Consider the following 711-nt stretch of genomic DNA (forward strand, 5'->3'; position numbering starts at 1 on the left):
GGGGTGATGGTAGTGGTGGGGTGATGGTAGTGGTGGGGTGATGGTAGTGGTGGGGTGATGGTAGTGGTGGGGTGATGGTAGCACAAGGCAGTACGACGGTTTATTGATGAAGGCAATCGTACGTAATTACAACTCTGTCCAGTAGCTCGGATCAAAGTTTCGTTTTTAAAGTTTCGGCTGCAAAGTTTTAAGAGTACACTCTTAAAACTTTTATGAGTACTCTTATTATACTCCCCCTGGCATGAATATGAAGAGCAGCCGATGACATGAGATTGCAACCCACTGATATATATGTTATAATGTATAATATTGTATTAAAAACATGCATATTATTATTGGGATTGCAAATTCCGATAATATTAGAATACTGTTATTCAACGTTTGGTAATTTCCGTGGTATCTAAATCCATTTAAAATAAATAATTATAAAGCTCATATATGCCAATTAAATATGTACACCTTCAAACCCACATTTTACATCGAAGATATTTGTCAACTATTTTACCCTAATTTCATAATTTCTATAGATCAATTTTTAAAATTTTAAATTTAATTCAATCAGTCCATCCAGTTTTTTCCTATTCTCTCATTAGGAACAAATTTTCATGTGCAAGCAATATCCCGACACGATAAGTATCCTGGATACGCGTCCCAACAGCCCCTATATACAATATCCCGACACGATAAGTATCCTGGATACGCGCCCCAACA

Source organism: Hyalella azteca, unplaced genomic scaffold, assembly GCF_000764305.2.
Source record: "Hyalella azteca isolate HAZT.00-mixed unplaced genomic scaffold, Hazt_2.0.2 contig15363, whole genome shotgun sequence".
Classification (NCBI taxonomy): domain Eukaryota; kingdom Metazoa; phylum Arthropoda; class Malacostraca; order Amphipoda; family Hyalellidae; genus Hyalella; species Hyalella azteca.